Raw genomic sequence first — 26,362 nt, 5'->3', positions numbered from 1 at the left:
CCCCTGTCATCGTTCCTGGATCCCAGACGCCCAAGGGCAACAGATGGGAGATGGAAGTGACGCCCAACCTGTTCTAGAATTACCGGATGATGTATGGGCATCAAATCAACCCCTGGACTCTTTCACAACCGCATGGCCAGGATTGAGGAGCGGGCGCATACGTCCGTGGAAGGATTCGGGGCCTGGAGTGCTGGTCATATCAGCGCGGGAGCTACGCTCCCGCTTCACGACTATTTCGTGCAGTTCTTGACGTACGTGGGAATCACACCGTTGCAGCTTGTGCCTCAAGCGTACCGGCTACTCGCTGGATGGCGGGTGTTTTGCACGTGAAGGAGGTCGTGGAGCCTACCCCTACGAAGATCCTGTACTTCTCCAAGCTGGAGCTGCAGGTCAACGGCAAGGACAAGACCCTGGATGGATTTTATAGATTGAAGCCATGGAGTGGCTATCCCACTCTTACCAGCTTCTGGAGGCATCCCCTGGACGTCAGGCATTACTGGTTCCTGACGTCTGGGTTCCTTGTGGATAATAACCCCACACTGCTCCTGGACTTCCAGCGAGTGGGTAAGTATTTTCCCGGTCCTCTCTTGTATTCTCTTATCCTTTTTCATCGTCTCTTATCATATCTTCCATGTGGCAGGGCCTTTCGCTCAAACTCCCCTTACCGAGTGCATTATGGAAAGGAGGAGGTTTTACTCCAGGTTGAGCGCGGAGGATCTTGATGTGGGTGGCGACATCACAGACGACAATCTTCGACTGGTCGGGATGCTTGCGGCCACCCAAACCATTGTTATCCTGAACCTTCGGGGCATCCCCTGCGAGAAGAACGTCGACGTCCGGGAGCAGTTGGACCTGGACCACATTGCCAGTGTGGAGAGAGTGGCGCGAGCCGACGCAGCCCGGGGCAAGAAGGACCAATCCCCGATAGAGGCGGCCACCTCAGAGGAGCTGGAAGAGCTCTTCGAAGATGCCCTACCAAACATTGGGACTCCCGAGGCTAGCGTATCGGGGCGAGGTAACTCCCCTTTAATCTTAACTTATGCTCCCCGAGTGAGAGACTTAGCTAGGGATAGGCTAGTACCCCCGGGCCCTGCGTTTGGGGCCGATGGGGAGATGAGACCTTCAATTCCTGTCCCCGTAGGCTCGGAGGTCCTCATGTTCTTATCCGGGTTCCTCCAGTATGGGGGTTTCCTGAACCCGGACGACATAGGGGATCGGGTCCATTCATTTGCTTTAGAGGAATTGAGTCACGCCCGGGGCATAGATGAGGGTTCGTCCCGGGTCATTTTTAGCTTTGATATGTGTGTTTTTGTTTCTGTTTGGTTTGTCATCCTAACTCCCTTTTCTGTACTTTTGCAGGGGAAATGAGGCGGCTCCTCAAGGACAGGGCGGCCAAGAAGGCGGCGAGGAAGAATAGCGAGGCGACGGGCCCGGAGCCCAACCTCACCAAGGAACTGTTCGGGACAGAGCTTTGTTCCGGTGAGGGAGTCCTGGTCGCGGTCCCCATCCAAGCCGTGGAGCCTGCTGCAATCTCTGCCCCCACCCAGCCCCCCGTGATTGGCTTGGAGGCGGGTGCAGTGGTCAGCCGGAGCTCGGGGAAGAGGGGCCCGGACGCTGGCGCCGTAGAGGGAAACACCGGGAAGAGGTGCCGGACGAGGCAAAATGCCTCGGCTAAAGAGTCACATGGTCAGAGTCGGCTGGCTGCGAAGGAAGTCCTTGCATTGTCCGTTCTCCCCATACACCCGACTCTTCTCGAGAAGGGGGATTTCGCCTTTCGGGATGAGCAGTCTCGGCTGATTAACCGGACCTGGGAAATCGGTCGTGGCTGGAGGGACAAAACTTACAGGGCCCTGATGATTCGTCGTCAGGTTGAATTCGCAGAGCGTCCTGCCGAGTTCAGCGCTCCTCAGCTGATCGTGGATCGGCCAGCCGTCGAAGCGGGCTTCCGCCCTAAACTTGGACAGGACATGGCCCCCCTGGCGGCTGACCTGCTAGACTAGGTAGGGAACACCATGTCCAACCTCCAGCTCAAGAGGTACGCCACGATAGCCAACCCGGACGTACTGTTTATCTCCCAGGCTCTCCACCACCAGGCTACTGCGGTAACTTTTACTTGTCTTCTTATACTCCCTCCTTTACTTGTTGATGAGGATTTTATTTTCTAACTTTTCTTTGCTCCAAGTTGACCTGTTGTCCCATAGGAGTGCCGATTTAGTGGCCGAGTTAGCCATGAAGATGGAGACGACCAAGTTGGAGCTGGAGGTGGCCGTGAATCAAAGGGAGGCCGCCAAGGAGGCCCTTGGCCGGGAGATGGCCCGTGCCAAGATGGAGCGCGAGGAGCTCGACCGCGCCAAGGCCGAATTGGAAGAGGAGTTGTCCCAGAAATCAAAGGAGGACGATGAGCGGGCAACACTCTTGGAGGCAGCCGCGGCTCAATCTGTCCTGGATAAGGAGGAGATCCAGGCCTTGAAGGTCCGGGTCTGCGAACTGGGCGACTCCCTCCTTGGGGAGAAGGTGGCGCACGAAATATCCCGCCGTGAAAAGGAGGAGGCCGAGGGCTTGCTGGATGTCACTTTTGACGAGGCCATTTACATGGCCTGGTGCAAGGACAAGAGTATGAACCTCCTTGTCTTCCCTAATCCAGAGTCGAAGCGGGCCGAGTTCGAGGCCAAGGAGAAGGAGGTCGCGGACCTCCGGGCGGACGAGTTGTAGGCCCGAATCCCAGCCTTGTAATTTTATTAGTATTTTTGGCTTGTAATTAAGTTCAAAACACTGCTACCTTCTCTGGTTTTTATGTAGGCTTCATTTCGTTGTTCTGAGTAGACAATTTATTTTGTTGCCACGATTAATTGATTGTTAGGTTTTAGTTCCGGTTCCAACGGCCTGGACTAGACCCGACGACTTAACTCATCGAGTTTTTAATCCTGGCACCAAGTCCAGGGCCTTCGGGGCTTAGTTCAACTTGGAGCTTTGATCTCCTTTTATCAGCTTTAGACCATGGCTTTGCCCTGGGGTAAACCGAATGCTTCTATCTCTCGTGCATCAATTATCCGGAATGGATGAGCCTTGGGCTTGGTCCTCTATATTTTATACCCTCGGACATCGTTCGTCCGGGGTAGGACCGGCCTTGGGCTCGGTCCTCATTGTTTTATACCCCCGGTCATCGTTCGTCAGGGGTGGGACCGGCCTTGGGCTCGGTCCTCTTTATTTTATACCCCCGGACATCGTTCGTCCGGGGTGGGACCGGCCTCCGGCTCGGTCCTCTTCATTTTATACCCCCGGACATCGTTCGTCCAGGGTGGGACCGGCCTTGGGTTCGGTCCTCTTTGTTTTATACCCCCGGACGTCATTCGTCCGGGGTGGGATCGGTCTTGGGCTCGGTCCTCTTTATTTTATACCCCTGGAAATCGTTCGTCCGGGGTGGGACCGGCCTTGGGCTCGGTCCTCTTTATTTTATAACCCCGGACATCGTTCGTCCGGGGTGGGACCGGCCTCCGGCTCGGTCCTCTTCATTTTATACCCCTGGACATTGTTCATCCGGGGTGGGACCGGCCTTGGGCTCGGTCCTCTTCATTTTATACCTGCGGACGTCATTCGTCCGGGGTGGGACCGGCCTTGGGCTCGGTCCTCTTTGTTTTATACCCCCGGACGTCGTTCGTCCAGGGTGGGATCGGCCTTGGGCTCAGTCCTCTTTGTTTTATACCCTCGGACATCGTTCGTCCGGGGTGGGACCATGGGGTTTGCGTCACTCGGACCTTTGTGGTCCGAGCCGGGACTAGCCTAAGCTTGTGCTCACCCGGACCTTGGTGGTCCAAGCCAGGACTAGCCTAAGCTTGCTCCCCGCCAGGTGTTTGCTTTTACCCGGGATACCCCCCGCAAGTGAGCGGAGACGGGTCTGGGGTCACTTGAAAAAGATTAGCATAGTTTTACAACATTTCTTTATGACGTTTTGCACACGCCATTTTCATTGTTTGAAAAAGGTTCGCCCTGAGGTGTACATTATTTACAATGAAAATATTAAACTAGGAGACGCTCTCTGACTACTAATAATATTTACGGAGATGCTCCGCATTCCAGGCTCGCGGGACTTCCGAGCCATCGAGCCGCTTTAAGCGGTATGTCCCGGGGCACACATCGTGTTGGATCTCATACGGCCCTTCCCAATTTGGGCCCAGAACCCCCACTCCTGGGTCTTGAGTAGCAGGGAAGACTCTTCGCAAGACCAAGTCGCCGGTTCCAAACTTACGGCTCTTGACTTTGGAGTTGAAGTGCCGCGCGATCTTGCCTTGGTAAATCTTCAGCTGCACCTGCGACTCTTCCCGAATCTCTTCGATGAGATCTAGTGACTCTTGGAGTAAGGCGTGGTTCTGGATGGGGTCATACATGTCTCCTCGGTGGGACGGGACGGTCGTTTCGATCGGGATGAAGGCGCGCATCCGTAGACCATAGAGTAAGGGGTGTGTCCGGTTGACGTCCTCTCGGTCGTCCGGTAAGCCCATAGTACGCGGGGCAGTTCCTCGGTCCATTTGCTCTTACAGGCCTGGAGTTTTTTCTTCAGCGTCCCCTTCAGGATTTTGTTCACGGCTTTTTCCTGGGCCCTGGCAACCGCGGAGAAGCTCTTCACTGTACCATGCCTTTCGCAAAAATCCGTGAAGTGGGCGCTGTCGAACTGCTTCCCATTGTCGGACACGATTTTGTAGGGGAGGCCATACCGACACACTATGTTATTGATGATGAAATCTAAGGCCTTTTTGGAAGTGATTGTGTTCATGGGCTCTGCCTCAACCCACTTCGTGTAATAGTTCACGGCCACAATGGCATACTTTACCCCTCCTTTCCCGGTCGGGAGAGATCCGACGAGATCGATTCCCCACACTGCGAAGGGCCAGGGGCTATTCATCAAGGTTATCTCTGTCGGGGGGGGCCCGTGGGACCTTCGTGTACCTCTGGCACTGTTCGCACTTGCGGACGTAGTCAATACAATCTTTCTTCATGGTTGGCCAGAAGTACCCTTGGCGCAGAATCTTCTTGGATAGGCTGGGCCCGGCAATGTGATCTCCGCAAAAACCTTCATGAACTTCGCGCATGATGGCGCTCAGCTCAGTCCCAAACACACACCTAAGGTAAGGCATGGATAAGCCCCGCGCGATAGAGTTTTCCGTCCATCATGACATATCGGTGGACTTGGTACTGGAGTTTCCTTGCTGCGGCCCGGTCATTTGGAACTTCCCCAGTAGACAGGTAGCGGATGAGCGCTCCCATCCAGGAAGTTGAGTGATCGACGGTGTGGACCGCAGGGGCCCTGATGCTTGGGACAGGGAGATGGTTGACGGGGACCAGTTTGGCCAGCTCTGCCTCGGCGTCAGTGGCCAGTTTTGCTAGTGTATCTACGAAGACATTTTGCTCCCGGGGGATCTGGTGGATGGAATGTGTTGTGAATGCTTGTAGCATTTCCCTCGTTTCAATTATGTAGGCCGCCATTCTCTCTCCATTAGTCTGATATTCACCCAAGATTTGTCTGACAACTAGCTGGGAATCGCTGTAGATTTCCAGGTTCGCTGGCCCTACCTCCCGGGCCAAACGCAGCCCGACTAGGACAGCTTCATGCTCCGCTTCGTTATTTGACGCCTTGAACTGGAAACGGAGGGTATTTTGTAACTGGTGCCCCTGCGGTGATACCAAGATGATTCCAGCCTCGGCCCCATTCTCATTCGAGGCTCTGTCCACGAAGACTTTCCATACGGGCGCCGCGGGGGCTTCGGGAATATTGTCTTTCGGAGGCACCCCAGAACATTCAACGATGAAATCAGCCAGGGCCTGCCCCTTTATGGACACCCTAGGGACGTAGGATATATCGAACTGGCTCAGCTCCATGGCCCACTTCAGGAGTCTTCCCAATGACTCGGGCTTCTGTAACACCTGCCGCAGGGGATGGTTGGTTACGACCTTTATGGCGTGGGCCTGAAAATAAGGTCAAAGCTTTTGGGATGCCATCAGCAGGCAGAAAGTCAGCTTTTCGATCAATGGGTATCGAGACTCAGCGTCCAGCAATCGCTTGCTTACATAGTATACCGGGAGCTGTGCCCTTTCTTCCTCTCTTCCAGCAATCAAGTGTTTGGAATTTCAAGGATATTTACTCGCCAACTACAGTGTGCATGCACTGTAGTGGGTGTGTAAGAATGTCCAAGAACGGGTCTTGGATATTTTATTTATTTAACAATTGATTTATAATTTGAATTTTGAATTTTAAAATTTATTTAATTCTTTTATAAATCTATCAGATGTAAATAGTTTCATAAGACTTTTGACAAAGAGAAAAATATATCGTATTATTTTTTTCTCTATCCGGGAAAACTGTCTCAGACCTAATATTCGAAGATATCATGTGTTGAGAATATCTTGTGAATCATAAATATTTTCCTACCACTACTCTACGTGCCCATACAAATCTTGAGGTGTAGAGATACATCTTGGAAGATCTTGGTCTGAGTATTTTAAAGAACTGCTTTGGATTGGATGTTCGTTGGACACACAAAAAGAGAGCGATGATTCTTGATAGTTCTTCAACTAGTAAATCCTCATCTTTTTATGTCTCATATTGATAGTTCTTGAGTAATGCTTTGCATGTTAATGGATCCGATTATTTAAAGTTTGTTTAAATAATTTTTTTTAAATCTCTGGGCCCAACACTTCGTGCTTTTCGCTGTGCATATGGTAAACAAGTGACCAACAAACAAGATGTGATAAGGTGTGGGAGAGTATATAAAAGTTAAAATGTTTATGCTGAATGAATGGTGGAGATTAATTAACTAATTTAGATGTGTAATTTAAATTGTACAATATATAATAAGGTAATTTTTCCATTCGTACTATGTCCAATCTATCTATATACTTATATGAATGAGAACTATATGGAGGTGATGTGACTTCGGCTTCCTATAATCAATAATATATGATTTATCTATTTTTTTTTTATAATTTGTGGTTTTCTAATTTTTTTTATTTAACAAAATAATTAATTAACAATTTAAAAAATCTCTATAGTCCCATATGGTTTACAAACCATTGCGGGGTTATACTTTTAGCCTATAAATAAACTCTTCATTGACTTTGATATGTAATTTATCTAAATATTAATATTTTTTTTCTTATGATGAATGATTTAACTCAATCTTGTTCAATATTTATATTTTTTTTAGTTTATTAAATTTATATTTATAGATAATTAATTATTAATTATTTATAAATAGTATATATTAAAAACTATGATAAATATATATACTTATATAAAGTATATATATTTATCTAACAAAGAGTTATATGGAGGTGAAGTGACTTCCTAGAATCAATAATATATGATTTATCTACTTTCTCATAATTTGTGATTTTTCTAATTTTTTTATTTAACAAAATAACATATTAACAATTTAAAAATTCGTTATAGTACCACATGGTTTACAAACCATTGTGGGGTTATAATTTTATGCTATAAATAAACATATTATTTATATTTCTTTATTTACTTTTGTAGTATATATTGAAAAAATGATAAATATATTGCAATAAAAAAAATATATATTTTATCACCTATTTTTTAAAAAAAGTCACATTCACAATCTTTGAAAGCAGTATATAAAAGATTAAATGGTGTGGTGATATTGAGTTCGTTTAGAAAAAAAAATTGACACTCTATTATGTTAATAAGTTCAAGATACTCAAGGAAATTAAGACCCTATATAATATTTGTACGCCCTGATTTTCCACAGGCTATTAGCGAGCTGAGATATGGCCTAATTATATCAGCCACGTGGATACCACATGACCGAAGCTGCTGTCGTTAGGTCCTACCTCTTTAGCTCGAGATAACCAAAGGTTCACCAAGATTATTTAAGGGCCGAGTCAGGAAAATAAAGACCGCAGGTCAAGAAGGCGTTCAGCTCGAGGCACGAGTTGGAGTTGGAAGCCGTGACTCCTTATAAAGTCAACCACGCAATGTAAACGTGCATATATCAGACATCACATGTCTGATATATCCCTGAATTCTCGGACACGCAGCATGAATGTGCGTATTCAGGCACCCACGACTGGGTTGGGCCGTGCGACCCATTATCCCCCTTACCTGTTGCTTAGACCACACTTCATTTGTCAGGTTTTAGGAATAAATCATGAATGTCACAGAAGTGTGCCCTCTCCTATAAATATGGAGACCCTGGGAGTTGCAAAGGGTTGGATTCTATTGTGTAACGAAATACCCTGTAAAGAATACCAGAAATATAGCAATAATATTGGCTGGTGGAGTAGAAGGATTTTAACCTATGAACCACCTAAAAACGTAGTTGCGTCATCAGTCCATTTTAAGATCATTCATCTGTTTCGGTTCATTATTAAGCACTAATCTCTTTCTCTCATTTTCTTAATTACCTGTTGACGAGAGGAAAACTTCGAAGAAATACCCAGAGCCGAACAACAGTATAGCCGCTCGGTCCAAACTTCAACTCCCAGCTCACTGCCAGCCTCGAGCGCGCCTAGGAGGGCTCGAGGGAATTCTAGAAGGAGATCTGGGGAGGACTCACAACACCAGCCCGTCCTGGCCGACCGTCCTGCGCCTTGTCCAGATCGCCAGGCGCAAGGCCCGCAAGGTGGCAGGGCTGAGAGGCCCCCTCCTAACCTGATCCGCCCTAATAGAACTAGGATTGCATCCCCGGTCAGACATCCCCCTTCACCAATAAGATATTCGTCTCCTCCTCGGCCTATCCAAGATATTCCAGCTTATGGAAGCAGCAGGAGAAACCCGCCATTCGCAGGACCTTCCCATCGTAGCAGGGCGCCCAGAGGAAGCCTGGATCCTCACCCCCAGAGGCAGGCTCCGAGCTTCTCTAATGGGAGCTACTGGACCGGAAGTCGCCGGAGTGACATTTCTGGCGGAGACCTACGCCAGCGCCTAAGCTCGGTGCAAAGTCCTCAAGCCACCCCGAGGGGCGACCTACGAGATCGCCTTAACTCTCATAGGGGAGACCCAGTAGGAGGTGGCAGCCATGCTCGCTCAGGGGGAGACCTGTCCAAGGTACGTAACGGCGGGAATGTCCCAAATAACCTATCTCAAGATAGGAGGGGCAATAGCCCACCAAACGTATACAATGGATCCGGAGTCGTTGAACAGCCCCGGAATAACCAAGGAGATCAGGACAAAACCCTTGAGCGCCTGGCTCAGATGGAGGAGCTAATGAGGAAGCTCCTGTCGGAGAAAGAAAAAGACAAATATGATTCGGGGGACGAGCTTGAGCTCTTCGCCCCCAGCATAGCAGCAACGGCATACCCGCCCGGTTTCCGTATGCCGCACCTGTGCAAGTTCAACGGAGATGGAGATCCGTCAGATCATCTGGGTATGTTCAATACACTGATGATGGCCCACAACATTGGCCCCGAGCTGAGGTGTTTGATATTTCCCTCCACACTGACTGGGCCGGCCAGACAGTGGTTCAAACAGAACAAGAAGCAATCAATCAGCTCCTAGAAAACTTTCTCTGCTGACTTCAAAAGAGCATTCCCAGCCTCCCAAGCTGCTCGCGTCAAGGCTGACTCCTTGGCTAACGTGAGGCAACAACCCGATGAGCCTTTGAAGGCTTACCTGAGCAGGTTCGCGAACGTCGCTGCTCGGGCTAGAGACGTAGATGACAGCTCCAAGCTCATGGCTTTGAGGACTGGAATCCTCGTCAGAGGGGGACTCTGGTACGAAATACAAAGGAAGGGAGTCAGCTCAGTAAATGAATTCCTAAATAGGGCCCAAGGGTGTATCAACTTGGAGGAGGCCCAAGCCTCAGCTGCAGGAACCAGCCAGATCCCTGAGCAGCCCGCTGGAGTGGGAACGAAGGTCGTGATAACGACCCAGAACGTTACACAGAATAACCAGTTCGGTGGAGGCAAGAGAAAGGGGAACGACGAGGGCAACCAGCACGACCCAAAGAAGAATAAGTCCGTAGAAAAATTTAAGCCGGTCTACGCGACTTATACAGAGATCACCCACTCTAGGGAGAACATCTTCCTAGCAAACTCTGCTCGCCTCCCCTGGAAGAAGCCAGAGCCGTTAAAGCACCAGAAGGGGAAGAGAGACACCTCCAAGTTTTGTCGTTTCCACAACGACGTTGGCCACAATACCGATGATTGTAGACACCTGAAAGATGAGATCGAGACTCTCATTAGAGCTGGCCCCTTGGCTTAGTATGCGCAGAACAGGGTTCCAACAAGCCGACCTGCTCCGGAAGTCCCAGTCAGTCAGCCCGGGTCTCGAGTAGATCAAGACGTCCCTCCTCTAGTGATAGGATGAGAGATATCCACAATCTCGGGAGGTCCGCATTTGGCTGGCACGAGCAGGGATGCCTAAAAGAGGTACTTAAACGAACTCAAGGCTCATAATGGAGTAGAGTTCGTCCCCGAGCAGCATCTGCCAAAGTAGCAGCGATTGGAGAGGCAACCAATCATTTTTACTGAAGAAGATGCTAGCCATGTTCAGTTCCCTCATAACGACCCTCTGGTCGTAGCAATGCAGCTCGCTAATCGGAGGGTTAGGAGAGTGTTGATCGATAATGGGAGCTCGGTAAACCTTCTATTTCGGTCCACGCTGGAGAAGATGGGTTTGACTGTCACCGAGCTGAAGGCGACCTCCATGATGCTGTATGCTTTTTCGGGAGAAGGATCAATGGCTAGAGGGACAATCGAGCTGGTGATCACCCTGGGAGAGGGACCTCGGACAGTTTCAAAACTCCTCGAGTTCGTGGTCATCGACTGCCTTGCTGCATACAATGCCATTTTGGGCCAACCTACACTTATAGCTTTTGAAGCCATCACCTCCGTTCACCACCTCGCGCTGAAATTCCCTTTTTCCACGGGGATATGCACGGTCTGTGGCGATCATCTTACTGCCAGAGAATGCTACAACATTTCCATGAAGGGAAAATCGAAACCCGGGCAACTAACGATGGTCATCCAAGGTGGAGAAGAGGAATCTCAGGAACCTTTGCCTAATCCTGAGATTGAAAAACCTCAGAGCGCCGAGGGGGAAAGTATCATCCTAAGTGAGAATATTGACCCCCGAATAGGTGAGGACAAGTCCGAACTCCAAGCTATTGAAGAGCTCGAGGAAGTAAACATCGATCCACAAAATCCTTCACGGATGGTTAAGCTCGGGAAAAACCTCTATGGCAAGAGGAAGGCAGAGCTGATAAAATTTCTGCAGGATAACTTGGATGTGTTTGCATGGTCACATGAGGACACGGTGGGAATCATTCCAAATGTCATCGTGCACACCCTTCATTTGGATAAGAGCGTTCCTGCAAAGTCCCAGAAGCAGAGGCGCCTGGGAATAACTCGGCCTGAGGCCTTAGAAGAAGATGTAGCCCGGCTCAAGAAATACGGCTTTATCCACGAAGCCAAGTTCCCAGTTTGGGTCGCCAATCCCGTGCTGGTCCCGAAGACCAATAGGAAATGGCAGACCTGCATCGACTTCTCCGACCTGAATAAAACCTGCCCCAAAGATTGTTTTCCCTTGCCAAGGATCGACCAATTGGTGGATGCCACGGCGGGGCACGAGATCATGTCCTTTATGGACGCGTACTCAGGCTATAATCAGATTGCCATGAACCCGGCAGACCAGGAGCACACCAGCTTCATGACCCCAACTAATGTCTATTGTTACAAGGTCATGCCGTTCGGACTGTAAAACGCCGGTGCTACGTACCAGAGATTAGTGAATAGAATGTTTGCCAACCAGATCGGGAAGAACATGGAAGTGTACGTTGATGACATGCTGGTCAAATCAAAGACTACCGATAACCATGTTTCCGACCTGGAAGAATGCTTCAAGATACTAAGAGAATACGACATGAGGCTTAACCCTCAGAAGTGCACTTTCGGGGTCGCGTTTGGAAAATTCCTGGGTTTCATTGTCAACACAAGGGGAATCGAGGAAAACCCCGATAAGATCAGGACATTGCTCGAGCTTCCCTCACCTAGGTCGCATAAAGACGTCCAAGGCCTGACAGGAAGGGTGGCAGCCCTAAATCGGTTTATTTCAAAATCCACTGACAAGTGCCTGTCATTCTACAACCTGCTCCGAGGAAATAAGAAGTTTGAGTGAACCAAGGAGTGCGAGGGTGCTTTCCTCGACCTGAAGGCACATCTGGCCGAGCTGCCCGTACTGTCCAAACCAAAGGCTGGGGAACCTTTTTTCCTTTACCTAGCTGTCACAGAAGATGCAGCTAGTGTCGTGTTGGTCCATGAAGAAGACCGTGTTCAGAAACCGGTCTACTACATCAGCAAGAGGCTTCTTGGGGCCGATTCTCGATACCCGTTGATGGAAAAATTGGCATTCTGTCTTATCGCGGCCTCCTGAAAGCTCAGGCCGTATTTCCAGTCCCACTCAATACACGTCATGACCGATCAGCCTTTAAGGTAGGTTTTGCAAAAACCTGAAGCATTGAGACGTCTGTTAAAGTGGGCTATCGAACTGAGTCAGTTCAAAATTTTGTACACCCCCTGAACTGCCATAAAGAGTCTGGCCTTGGCCGATTTTGTGGCAGAGTGCACAGGATTCAGGGAGGATCCTGTGGAAGAGTCACCCCAGGTCACCTCGCCCCAGGCGTCATGGAAGATCTTCGTGGATGGCTCATCTAATGAGAATGGGTCCGGGGCTGGAATCATTTTGATATCCCCAGAAGGTCATAGATTCCACTCGACGTTGAGATTCGGATTCAAGGCCTCCAACAACGAGGACGAATATGAAGATTTGCTGGCCGGACTAAGGTTAGCCCAGGAGCTGAAAGCCAGTTCCGTTCAGTGCTTCAACGATTCCCAGCTTGTTGTAAACCAGGTGCTAGGTGAATATCAAGCACGAGGAGTCAGGATGGCTGCTTACCTGGCCGCATTTGAACAAGGCTCAATCGAGCAGATACCTCGAGAGCAGAACGCTAACACAGACGCCCTCGCCAAGCTCGCTACCTCCAGGGAGACGGAGACATTGGGGTAAGTACCGGTGGAATTCCTAGAGAAACCAAGTATAGAAGAGGTCGGGGCGGAGGTCGAGATGATTGACGCCAGACCGACCTGGATGACTCCCATCCTCGTGGATACCACATGACCGGAGCTATTAGCGAGCTGAGATATGGCCTAATCATATCAGCCACATGGATACCACATGACCGGAGCTGCTGTCGTCAGGTCCTACCTCTTTAGCTCGAGATAACCAAAGGTTCACCAAGATTATTTAAGGGCCGAGTTAGGAAAATAAAGACCGCAGGTCAAGAAGGCGTCCAGCTCGAGGCACGAGCTAGAGTTGGAAGCCGTGACTCCTTATAAAGTCAACTACACAATGTAAACGTGCATATATCAGACATCACGTGTCTGATATATCCCTGAATTCTCGGACACGCAGCATGAACATGCGTATTCAGGCACCCACGACTGGGTTGGGCCATGCGACCCATTATCCCCCTTACCTGTTGATTAGACCACACTTCATTTGTCAGGATTTAGGAATTAATCATGAATGTCACAGAAGTGACATGATGGGTAAGAAGGTCACGGGATGACCCCCCTTGCCAACTCCCAGGTGCCGTCTCCTATAAATATGGAGACCCTGGGAGTTGCAAAGGGTTTGATTCTATTGTTTAACGAAATACCCTGTAAAGAATACCAGAAATATAGCAATAATATTGGCTGGTGGAGTAGAAGGATTTTAACCTTTGAACCACCTAAAAACGTAGTTGTGTCATCAGTCCATTTTAAGATCATTCATCTGTTTCGGTTCATTATTAAGCATTAATCTCTTTCTCTCATTTTCTTAATTACCTGTTGGCGAAGAACCGCGTCAACAATATTAATTTTTGTTGTTTGTTATGATTTATCTTTTGTGTTAATCATATAAGATAAAAGAGAAAAAAAATGAAATTATGATATATCTCCTCATATTTTTTATATAAGAATTAGTAAATTGAAAAAAAATATTAATTTATGAGACATTTTTAAGTGATGATCTAATATATGTGTATTTATATATATAATTTCGAGTGAATTATACAAATATAAATGACATTAAAGAAAAGTGGGAGAATTACTAAATGTATACAAAAATTATAATTTTCTATCATTATAAAAAAGTTATAATTTCCCTACTTATATTATATTCTTTTTTTAAAATATTATAAATCTATATATTTATATAAAGGAGAACCCCAAATAGATAATGTGACACTCTAAAATTGATCTAAATCACTCTATCTATTTTCTTAGTTTTTCTTGTTTTTTTATTAAACTTTATTTAAAATCAATATATTTCTATTCTACTTTTTAAAAAAATATATATAATTATAATAGTAATTAACTCTATTCTATTTTAGTTTCTAAATATATATCTATATATAATAATAAATTAATTAATATTAACTCTATTTTCTTTTATCTTAGTTTATAAATATCTATCTATATATAATGATACATTAATGTAATAACCAATGTTATTATTTTCTTATAAGCTCCTTAAATATTACCATAGGTTAGTTTTTATTATAGTTTATGTTTTAGTTTTAGTGGTGGAAATTAAAAAGATTTCTTTAGGTTTTAATTAATTATTTTAAGATATGATTTCCATGATAACATAGAAAATAATTAAAATTTAGATAATTATAATTATTATGGTTAGTATTTATAAGATTTTAGTATATGATTAAATTAGTGTATAGTTTTAAGTTTTTAATTAAATTAGAATATAGTTTTATTAAAGATTGATGCACATATTATTTGGTGGTCTAAGAAGTATACATGTGACGTTAAAATTAAGTCCCAATTACTTCAAATTAGCTATTATGGCTGAAATTCCCTATATAATTAATTGGTGGATTTTTAAGAATTAATTAAGTAATAGATTAAATTGAAGAACTAAGTTGAAGACCAACCTAGTCAAGGCGTGTAGCATAAAAATAGGCTAGATTTTTTATTCATTTTGAATTTACATGATAGATGTAACACTAAGCTTGAACTAGGTGATTAAGTTGGTGATAGTTGAAACCATTTGAAGAGTTTGAATTTGAAATAGTACATGTGTAGGCGTGTGAGAGTTTTTTGAGGAACAATATGAGACTTTTGTTGGGGTTTTATGCCCTAATTAAAAATCAATTTCTTTTTAATCTTATTTTATTATCAATAAAAGAATAAAAATCAATTTTTGACTTGGTCAATCACCTTGCTCACACGTTTTATTTTCATGATTATTTGTTTAATATAAACTTCTATTAAATCCCAAGCGTATAGCTAATCGTATCTATAGTGACATAATCACAGTGGAATATAAATATGATTATATGTTCAAAATAAGTTAGTCCTAAGATTAGTCAGTGCATAGGATTTACACTGACTTGCCAATCTACGATATGATCTACTTACACATCGCAGTGTTATGTTCTTTCCAGAACATTAGCAAAGAAGATAATATCAGATGTATTTGTTACATCGGACTGGACCGATATTGACAATAGATAGGATAAGTAAACATACCATTCAATCTCAATTATGAGTGGTTAATATTCTAATTGATTGTATTATTTGAGTTCTTTGACTTTTTTTTTACAGCTTACCCTATGAACTAGCCCATACTTACATCTTGGGAACTCGACAGTATAATTGAGTGGAAGTATTAATCATAGATATGAACATCTATAGCTTCTGATGAAGAAGTGAAATGATGGATTCCTTTTAGTTTGGTTCAAGGTGCTAAATGATAGAGATCTCATTTCAGTAATTAATATTAGTTTATTGAAATATCATTTACAAGGAACTAAGTGTTTTAACAATAAAATAAAATGAGGGGTAAAACAGTATTTTACTCCCATCTCATTGTAGACCATCGATAGAGGATTGAGTGACAATTATGGTTGTAACAATGGACAGTTAATAGTGTTTCTATATTGTTATAGAGTGTTCTATGAATTCAAGAGTGCAATTTCGAGTCTTTAGTGGAGTCATGAGGAATTAATAAGTTAGTAAATTTGTTTGTTAGATTTATGATAACTTATTTCAGCTTGAATTCATAGGCCCATGGTCCCTATTGTACCTTGGATAAAATCATCTAGATAGTCTCAATTAATTGATTTAATTATCAAAGTTGATCAGGTCAATTTCGGATAGTTTCACAGAGTTATGTAATTTAGAGAAGAAAAGAGAATTATGATAGATTTATTAATTAAGATAAATTGGTATCTAAATTAATAAATAAGTTTAAATCAAGGTTCAAATTATAAATAATTAATTTGATAAAGGATTTAATTAATTAGTCAATAGAAAATAATACATGTCTTGATAATGAGCTTATAATTAAATCAGAAATTTCACGGGCCTAAAGCCCATGGGAATTTCGACCATTAGGCTGATATTATCAATTATTTTATTGATTTTTTAATTAAAATGGATGACCTAATTGAGTCTATAAAATAAATTCTAAGTGAGAGTTGAAAAGCATATGTTGGACATTACAGAAAGACTATCTGACAGAAAATCAGAAGCTTTTTCATGATGTTCTAGGTTTCAGATACTCTCTACAACATAAGTCTTTTTCTAAGCCTCAATATTATTTTCTCTTCTTCTATATGTATCTATCTCATGTGCTAAGAATTGCCCACTATAGTCTAGGTGATTCTAAGGATACTTTGGAAGGCTGTGAAGAAAATTAAAGATCGGTTCAGTTTCTTGGTGATACTCTGCGACAGAAAGGATACAAGGGTTAGAGAAACTGAAGGAATGACTCATTCATTCAGCTACGTATAATGTAAATGTTCTTATCATTATTTATGTATGAATTCAATTTTAGAAACATGTTCTAGGCTTTCTTATATTAATTTGTTTAATATAAGTTTTACATGAAAATAAATAAGATCCTGAATAAGTTTTTCCAACAACTTTGACTACTTATAGTTGTAGATGAGTATGTGTGGCATTAAGTGAGTGTTTGTAGCACTTTGAATGAGTAAAAATCTAGCTGGTTGAAACTATATAGTGGAGGGAATGTTTGAAATTTAAAAACTAGTTGAATGGTGGTGGATAAAATTAAGGAAATGAGTTGGGTTTGAAGCCTATAAATAGAGTCTTTCACCACTTCATTTATCACACTCAAAACAAAGCTTTCAAGCCTCTCAATTTTCGAAATCCATAGCTCCCAAAAGCTCTCATATTTTTATCCCATAAACACACCATAGTCGAACCAATATAGTCTTTATAGTGCTTGGGAATTCTTTTTCTTCTATTTTCTCTATAAAGCCTCAAAATAGTATAGCCATTATAAACCCTATAGCCAAAACAATAAACCCTATCAAGCCAATATATAGCCGAAAATATCCCATGTATCCAAGCTCTTGGTGTAGTGTTGGAGATAGGCATTGAAGAAAGGCTCAGAAGTCCGATCTTTTGAATCTAGGGCGAAGGTACGACTTTATGAGGTTTAGAATTTTTGGAAGTATAGTTTTATTATAAGTCTCTAATCTTAAATTTTTATGTCATATATAAAGGTTTTGGGTTATTCTGTATAGCAAAAGCAATCTATTTTCTTATCTTTTTCCACATTCAAAGTAAGGAAAATTAGTTAGTTTAGTTTATGACCTAGTTTGTGATATGTATGACCCTAGCATTTCAGGTACAAAAAGAAGATAAGTGTGACTGGACCTAAGGTGTTCAGAAATGTATAACAGACCTAAGTTGATGTCTGGTAGGATCGGTTGCCAAAATTGTATGACAGACTTATGTCCGGGGCTTAATTGTCACCCTTATATAAGCACTTATCTTTTTCTTATGTCTGTCTTGTTATTATGACCCACATTATGACCTAGAATATATTATGATCTTGTATGATTTGTATAAATTAGTGTTGTTATGAACACTTGTATGAACTTATTGTATGTTTGTTATGACTATGTGGTTATATGTTTGCTTGTTTGTATTTTCCTTAGTGGGCTTAGAAGCTCACTCCTTATGATGTTGTTGTGCAGACAATTGAGAATAGAAAAGTTGGTGGAGAGTTGGACCTAAGAGCTTAGTGATGTATTCGTGGGGACCATATAGTTGAGGAATGATCAACAGGCCTATGGCTTTATTTCCAAAGCATTTTCTTTTTATTCAAATGTTGCTCGGTTCATTTTGTTGAAAACCTTATTTTATTTTTGTAAAGACATGTAATTCCTCTGATTATTATGATTTTCTAAAATAAAGGAGCAATATTTATGTTTATGATCAAGCGATGTGTTCTCGATAATATTATGAGAAATTAGGGCGTTACAATTAATTAACTAATTTAAATGAGAGATATTTAAGTGTCTTTTTAAATGAGAGATTTTTTAAAAAAATATTATAATTGAAATGAAACGTGCAGGCATATATGAATATATATTTAAATGATTTAAAAATTAAATTACAACACAACTATATAAAAGAAAATATATTATGATCTACTCTATTTTAGTCAAATATTTTTTTCTTTCAAAAATTCAATACAAACTCTTTGTTCGATAAATTTTTAATAATTTATTTTACCATCTTAAAAATAAAGGGTCTAAATAAGTAATCGACCAAAATACATGTGGTTCAAATAATCTTTCTATATATTCATATTTTTAACGCTTTGACAAAACAAAATGTCCAAATGTTAATTTAAAAAAAAAATAAAGGGTCCAAACGAGTAAACGACTAAAACAGAAGGTTCAAAATGGTGAACCCTTCCACAAAACATATTATATATATAATTTACTTTTTATAAGGAATTTTGAACCCATTTGAATACATACATGGTCCAAATGTTAATTTTTAAAAATAAAAGTTCAAAATGGGTAATCGATTAAAATAGAGTGTTCAAATAATCAATCTATCTATTAATATTTTTCACCTTTTGAGAATACACGAGGTGTAAAAGTTAATTTTTGAAAATAAAGGTGTTATCCCTAAAAATTACAAGGATGACGTGGCGAATGAGAATGCGACACATGACATCACAAATAAGGGAAAAACGACGAAGTATTGAGAAAAGACCGATGGGAAAAAAAGATAGGTCTAGGACCTATAGGGAAATCGACCAAGCCTAGACCCCCTAGGGGTGGTCGGCCTGACCCCTACCCCAGGGGTGGTCAGCCCCAGTGTGTCCAAGAGCCCCTATGAGTGGTCGGCCCCAGTATGCCCAAGGACCCCTAGGGTGGTCGGCCCCAGTATGCCCAAGGACCCCTAGGGTGGTCGGCTTGACCCTAACCCCTAGGGTGGTCGGCCTGACATGCACAAGAACCACCTGGGTGGTCGGCCCACCCTATTCTTCATAGGGTGGTCAGCCTAAACCCCCAAGTAAACTTCACTGAGAAATACTCGCACTCATTCAAACTTAGATCAAACAGGTCCAGCACCCAGAAAGATCACAAGTCCAACACCCAGAGGATTAACAGGTCCAACGCCCAGAGGGCATCGGGCCTAGCACCTAAGTCTTATAGACAATTCAAAACTCGGTGTTTTCACAAGGGTCTCAATCGTGCATTATCGACCATGATCTAGAGAAGACAACAGAAAGACCCACAATCTCATAACCATGGGGAGGTGGACACGTATCTTTACTCACAATGATTGTGTACCAAACCACGATCTCCTGTATTACTGATCATGTAACAACCCTTGGGTACTATAAATAATGGACCAAGGGCTTCATAAAGGGGTATTTTTTTTTCCCTTGGATGGTTTTTTCTAGAATTTTTGAGATCTTAAGAACATTTGGGGAGAAATTCTGGGCAAATCAGAAATGAGTGAATAATTTTTGTTCATCAGTGTAATTGTCAAGTGATTCAATACTAAAAGCTAAGTGGATTAGGTTATTACTATTTCATTAGAACATGGCTGAACCACTATAAAATTTCTGTGTGTTTACTTAAGATAATCGTACTCTGTCGTTTATTCTATTTATTTCATTCAAAAGGTGTCGTATACTGTACATACGACCATTGGCCAATTTCACAGGCCAACATTTGGGTGCTTTCATTGAAAGTACGAAATCAAGAAACACACTTTTATAATTTTTGCGATGCCTCCAAAATCCAGTCAGACCAAGAAGACTGCTCCCAGGGATTCCACCACCCAGGATCCCATAGATCCCATTAACGAACCTCAGTTGGAGGTCGGAGATCAATCTGATGCGGAAGATCCACATGACGCTCACCAGGAGGAGATGGCACAATTTCTGGCAAGGCAAGAGGCCTTTGATGCAAAAATTGCCCTTCAGAGGGTGACTATGGAATGACAACGATGGGAGATAGATGAGCAGCTCCAAAGAATGATCCAGAGGGAGCAGGAAGCTAACCGGAGACACCAGGAGGCTATTGTGGCCTTGGAGGCGGCTACTCAGTTAGCATGAGCGAACACTGAAGTTGCTGCTCAGGCGGTGAGGGAGGCTCAGGTCAAAGCATCAGGAATGCGAGACATCACTAACAAAGAGTCCCAGGGGAGGAGTAGGACCCTAAGGACACTCTCAGAACCACTTTCCCAGAGACAGGATGAAGAGGCTCGGTCCAAAACTGCCTCCTCCTTGACTAAGAAGAATAACACTTCATCTCGGAGTAGGAGTATTACCAACCCGAAGGCCCCCTCCCAGGGGGACAGACGAAACAACGTAAGAGATGAGGTTCAAACATCTGAGAGGCATGACAGGAATGGAAATGGTAGCTCAAAGTCTCAAAGTCACATAGGAGGAGAGGCTTGGGGCTAGGGTCGCATCGACAGGGGCAAGGCGGACCTACCACCCCTACACCCTCAATCTCGCAAGGGAAATGAACCGATGAATTACACCAATATTGTGTTTGATAGGCTGGGGAAAGATGCGCAACCTCAGGATTTGAGGGAGGTCATCAACAGGAGGACCAACACTCAGGAGGGGGTACCAGGGACATCTACCCCACCTAGAGCAGTGATCCCACCAACAGTGCAGGCTCAAATAGATGCACTCGTTATGGATGTTCAGGGTCTAACAAAGAAACCTTCAGATATCGATCTGGCTCATAGAAGTGGGAGTCCTTTCAGTGCCGAGATCCAAGCTTCCCAACCACCATGAAATAAAGGACCCTTAAACTTCCTACATACACTGGGAAGGAGGACCCAGTACGACACATTGGGAAGTTCGAGGATCAAATGGAGTTACTCGGTGTGGAGCATGATTATAGGTGCAGGGTATTCCCTACCACTCTCTCTGACTCAGCTCAGGAATGGTATTCGAAATTCAATCCTAGATCAATCACTTCCTGGGAGCAGTTTAGGAAAGATTCTGCAAGGTCTTTAGTGCATATCGGATTCAACCAGTTTATGCCAATCAGTTAGCTGACATCAAGTAAGGGACAAACGAATCCCTGAAAGACTACATTCAAAGACTCATGAGAGAGACAAAAAGAGCATCCACGGTAGGAGATGAAGGGAAGTTCATTTTCATCTCGACAGGAATAATTTATCATTGTCCCTTGTGGGATAGTATACACAAGAACCCTATCAACACCTTTCAGGAGTTCCTGGAGCGAGCGGACAAATACATGAAGCTAGAGGATGTTATCATGAATGAAGATAAAGGCATAAACCATCTGATCACTGTCAAGGCAGATAAGAATGGCACAAACCCTCGGGGCGACAGTGGGGGAAATGGTAAGAAGAGGAATACCTCAGGGGTCGAGAAGGGTGGAGAAAATAAAGCTAAGTCAGCACCTGCCGGCAAGCAAGCTAAGCACCAACCCTACCAGCCCATGTTCACCAATTATACCATCCTGACCACATCAAGGGTTGAGATTTACTTGGAAACATACCAGGAGGTACCATACCGAAAGCCACCACCCTTGCATTCAGATACAAAGAAGGACAAGAGTAAGTTTTGTCATTTCCATAATATTATGGGTACGACACAAACGGGTGCAAACAATTGAAGGAAGAGATAGAGTTTCTTCTCCGATCAGGAAAACTCTCGAGGTATCAAGGCAAGATCGAAACCCCAAGCAGGAATCCAGAATTCTGAAGGCAGAGGAGTCCATCACTGGAGCCAGTAGCTGTAGACTTCACGCTGGATACCATATGTGGAAGGCCCCACATAGCAGGCAACAGTAACAATGCTTGTGAGAGATATGCAAGGAGCCTCATACATGAGGTAGCGGAGTCTTTCCAGTGTATGGCAGTCGAGGAGCGGTCCCCAAAAAATCCAAAGTATGAAAGTGAAACTCTCACTTTTACAGAGGATGACACCAGGCACGTGAGGTACCCCCACAATGACCCTTTGGTCCTTACCATTCAAATCGCCAATGCCCAAGTGAAGAGATTCTTGGTGGATACGGGAAGCTCAATAGATATCATCTACAAATCATCCCTCAAGAAGATGAAGCTCACGGTCAAGGACCTGACACCATGTTCCCGAGTGATATATGGGTTCAAGAGAAAATGCCTAGCACCAGCAAGAACTATCAAACTACTGGTCATGGTGGGGGATGCCCCCAGGCATGAGACTGTGATGAAAAATTTCCTGGTGGTAGATTGCTCATCGGCTTACAATGTAGTGCTCGGGAGACCCTTCCTGATGGCATTACACGTAGCAGTATCTATCTGCATTTCTCTTTGAAGTTCCCCACAAGCGCAAGGTAAGGATGCGTATAAGGTAACCAAAGGGAGGCACGAGAATGTTATAATGCGTCAGTGGTCAAGGAAAATAAAGGACCATGCGTAAACAACGTGATAGTAACCTGCTGCAAAGAGAATGAAGGAACCAATGAGGTTGTCAGCATGGAAGTTGACGTTGAAAGAAACACTCTACTGGAGTCGGGAGCTCCTTTTAACGAAGATTTGTTATTATATAAAGTTTCCCAAAGCAAGGGAAATCACATCGATTCTCGCTTTGGGGATGACGTCATCGGGGTAGGACCAGTCGAAGATCTTGGCGAAGTCCTACTAGATGAGGAGGACCCGACTAGAGTAATCAAAGTCGAGAAGGAATTAAAGGTGGAAATTAAGGCACAGTTGGAGGAATTTTTGAAGAAAAACAAGGACGTCTTTTCCTGGTCACATAAGGACATGGTTGGAATTTCTCCATCCGTGATAAGTCATGTCCTCAATGTATACAAGAACTACCCACCAGTGCTACAAAAAAGGAGACTGCTTGAAAAAGACCGATCTTAAGCCCTGAAGGAGGAGGTCGAGCGGTTCAAGGAAAACGGTTTTATAATGGCGCCCTACTACCCAAATTGGGTATCAAACATTGTGCTAGTCCCAAAGACAAACATGAAGTGGAGAACATGCTTGGACTTCACAGATCTTAACAAGGCTTGCCCTAAATACTACTTCCCACTACCCAGAATAGATCAACTGGTCAATGCATCAGCAGGACATGAAATACTCTCATTCATGGATGCGTATTCTGGGTATAATCAAATAAGTATGCACCCTCCCGATGAGGAACATACTAGCTTCCGGACAGACAAGGGGTTAACTGTTATAAGGTGATGCCATTCGGCTTGACGAATGCAGGAGCCACCTACCAACGTTTAGTGAATGGCATGTTCCGAGACTTGATCGACAAAAATATGGAGGTATACGTTGATGACATGTTGGTCAAGTTCAAAGAAGCTGGAGGGCATGTTCAAGACTTGGAGGAATGCTTTGCAATACTTAGAAAGTATAGCATGAAGTTAAACCCTCTCAAGTGCTCGTTTGGAGTTGGCTCTGGTAAGTTTCTCGGATACATAGTCAATTCACGTGGAATCGAGGCTAACCCCGAGAAGATCAAAGCATTGATCGACATGAAGTCACCTACCACAATCATAGAAGTGCAAAGCTTAACCGGGAGAGTAGCTGCCCTCAGTAGGTTCATATCAAAGTCTACGGACAAATGTGTCCCTTTCTTTAACTTACTGAGGGGCAGCAAGAAGATCCAATGGACCGAGGAATGTGAGGAAGCTTTCCAAGCCCTGAAGGAACACCTCGCCCAACCTCCTGTTCTAGTGAAGCCAATATATGGTGAAGTATTATTCATCTATTTGGCAATCACCGAGCATGCAATCAGTGCTGCTTTGGTAAAGGAAGAGAACGGGGTACAACACCCTGTATACTATATCAGTAAAAGGATGGTAGGTGCAGAGTCTAGGTATCCCCCTCTTGAAAAACTACCCTACTATTTAGTAATCACCTCTCGAAAGCTGCATCCATATTTCCAAGCTCACTCGATTCGAGCCTTGACTAATCAACCGCTAAGACAGGTTCTTCATAAACCAGCGGCCTTGGAACGACTACTCAAGTGGGCAGTGGAACTAGGACAGTTTGATATCACTTATCATTCGAGGACAGCGATAAAAGGACAAGCATGGGCAGACTTCATAGTCGAAGGCACCAACCTTGAAGGCTCTTCCTACCAATCGGAAAATGGAGATACCAAGAAGGAAGGAGATACTTCTGTATGGAAGCTATATGTTGATGGAGCATCCAATGAGCACAACTCAGGTGTAGGAATCATGTTGATCACTCTGGAGAATCACCGAATCCATTGCGCTCTCATATTTGGATTCAACGCTTCAAACAACGAGGCTGAGTACGAGGCATTATTAGCAGGATTACGCTTGTCATGGGATGTGCATGCACAATCCTTGGAGATATTCAGCGATTCCTAGCTAGTGGTGTACCAGGTGCTAGGGGAGTATCAAGCCAAGGGACTTAGGATGGTGCTGTACCTGAACAAGGTGCAGGACTTGTTGACACAGTTCAATAGATACTCGATTACACAAGTCCCGAAGGAGCAGAATGCCAATACTGATGCCTTAGCCAAGCTTGCCAGTGCCAAAGATGCGGAAACCCTGAATATCGTTCCCATCGAATCCTTGGTGGAAAGAAGCATAGTCGAGCATAAGGAAAATGTATTATTTTTTTAATAATCAATGTAACAGCCATTGTGCTTCAATGAATGAATGAATTTAATTTCTTAAGTTTCACTTAATTCTTTAAATTTCTTTCAACGGGGGACTTGTCCAATAGACCTATCAACACCATCGGAACATGTTCGATTCTGGTCCTTGAGGGACCTATCGACCCATAAGATCCAAATAAGAGACTGGTCTGAGGACCTTGTCGCCAAATTATGGATCATGTTCGATCTTGGTTCTTGAGGAGCTTATCGACCCATATGATCCAAAAAAATATGGATCATGTTCGATCTTGGTTCTTGAGGAGATTATCGACCCATACGATCCAAACGAGAGATAGGTCCTAGGACCTTGTTGCCAAAATATGGATCATGTTTGATTTTGGTTCTTGAGGAGTCTATCAACCCATACGATCCAAATGAGAGACAGGTCCAAGGATCTTGTCGCAAAAATATGGATCATGTTCGATCTTGGTTCTTGATGAGCCTATTGACCTATACAATACAAACGAGAGACAGGTCCTAGGACCTTGTCGCCAAAATATGGATCATGTTCGATTTTGGTTCTTGAGGACCCTATCGACCCATATGATCAAAACGAGAGACAGGTCCTAGGAGCTTGTCACCAAATTATGGATCATGTTCGATCTTGGTTCTTGAGGAGCCTAGCGACCCATACGATCCAAATGAGAGGCAAGTCCTAGGACCTTGTCGCCAAATTATGAATCATGTTTGATCTTGGTTCTTGAGGAGCCTATTGACCCATACGATCCAAACAACAGACAGGTCCTAGGACCTTGTCCCTAAAATTATTTGATCATGTTCGATCCTTGTTCTTGAGAGACCTATCGACCTATATGATCAAAAAACAAGAGATTGGTTCGAAGACTAGTCGTCGTCATCAAAACATATTCGAATCTGGTCCTTGAGGGACTAATCAATAATTTGATCTAAGACTTGTTACAGGCTCGATTAGCCCATCTAGACTTGGTTGGTCCAACTTAGACACTTCTATCTACAATCATTATGATGTATAGGTATCATTACTACTGAGTATGAAACCATCTGCATCTGTGTATAGTGTATAGGGGTGGTTGGCCTAAGCAGGCCCAAGAGTCCTAGGGTTGGTCGACCCCAGTGTGTCCAAGAGCCCCTAGGTGTGGTCGGCCTAACCCCTACCCCAATGGTGGTCGACCACAGTATGCCCAAGGACCCCTAGGGGTGATCGGCCTGACCCAAACCCCTAGGGTGGCCGGCTTGACATGCTCAAGAACCACCTGGGTGGTCGGCCCTCCCCATTCTTCATAGGGTGGTCGACCTAAACTCCCAAGTACAATTCACTGAGAAATACTCGCACTTGTTCAAATTGAGATCAAATAGGTCTAGCACCCAGAAAGATCACAGGTCTAGCACCCAGAGGATTAACAGGTCTAG

This window comes from Humulus lupulus, chromosome 3 (genome assembly GCF_963169125.1).
Source record: "Humulus lupulus chromosome 3, drHumLupu1.1, whole genome shotgun sequence".
Taxonomy (NCBI): domain Eukaryota; kingdom Viridiplantae; phylum Streptophyta; class Magnoliopsida; order Rosales; family Cannabaceae; genus Humulus; species Humulus lupulus.
This window is presented reverse-complemented; position numbering follows the sequence as displayed.